The sequence below is a fragment of the Odontomachus brunneus genome, unplaced genomic scaffold (genome assembly GCF_010583005.1).
Source record: "Odontomachus brunneus isolate Ranch 3 - 2012 unplaced genomic scaffold, Obru_v1 Obru_scaffold_014, whole genome shotgun sequence".
Classification (NCBI taxonomy): Eukaryota; Metazoa; Arthropoda; class Insecta; order Hymenoptera; family Formicidae; genus Odontomachus; species Odontomachus brunneus.
In genome coordinates this window covers 1,868,479-1,869,183 of record NW_022639464.1, presented here as the reverse complement: position 1 = coordinate 1,869,183, position 705 = coordinate 1,868,479, and the positions used below count along the sequence as shown (strand labels likewise).

Below are 705 nucleotides of genomic sequence, written 5' to 3'. Positions count from 1 at the left end.
AATAAACCGCAGTAGCTGTTGCCCAAATATTCTGTGTCCTTTTGAGAGTTAAGTCTATGCTTTTGAAATTTAATGTAAATCATTTCTGATATCAGGCGTTTCAAGTAATAACGTTCCTCATGCAAAACTTTGGCTTGATCCCAATTAAAATCATGGTTTTTTCTCAAACGGTCTTGTATGGCGGTTAACTCAACTGTAGAACTCCTTGGTATTCTTCTATGCTCAGCAATGCGCGTAAAGAGTCTTCTACTAGTTTGACCAACATACGACGCCTCACAACTACTACATTGCAATTTATACACAACGTTATTATGGAAACTAGGAGGCAACCTGTCTTTATGCACACGAATCATTCCTGATAATTTATTATTGCAAGAATAAGCAATATTTGTCAAATTATTTTTAAAAAGCTTTGCCAGTCTGTTCGAAACCACACCAAAAAACAGTATGGTAAAATATTATTTATCATAACCAGATGCTGTCAAATTTGTTTTAACTATCTCTGAACCTCGTCCGCAATTCACAATAAGAAACCTCAGTCTACGTTTTATAATTTTAAAAATTAGGTCCAAAGGATAATTATTATTAATTAGCGTCAAAATGATAAAGTCTATTATTTAGACTAGAATAATTTAGACTTAGAATAATTTAGACTTTATATATATATATATATATATATATATATATATATATATATATATATAT

The 705-nt window shown here is 30.4% G+C and overlaps 1 protein-coding gene across 1 annotated transcript in view; it reads left to right on the top strand.

Annotated features, from left to right (window-relative positions):
• The window catches only part of LOC116841200, a 4,149-nt gene that overhangs the window by 1,984 nt on the left and 1,460 nt on the right, over positions 1-705 (top strand). The gene's annotated exons all lie outside the window — the stretch shown is intronic.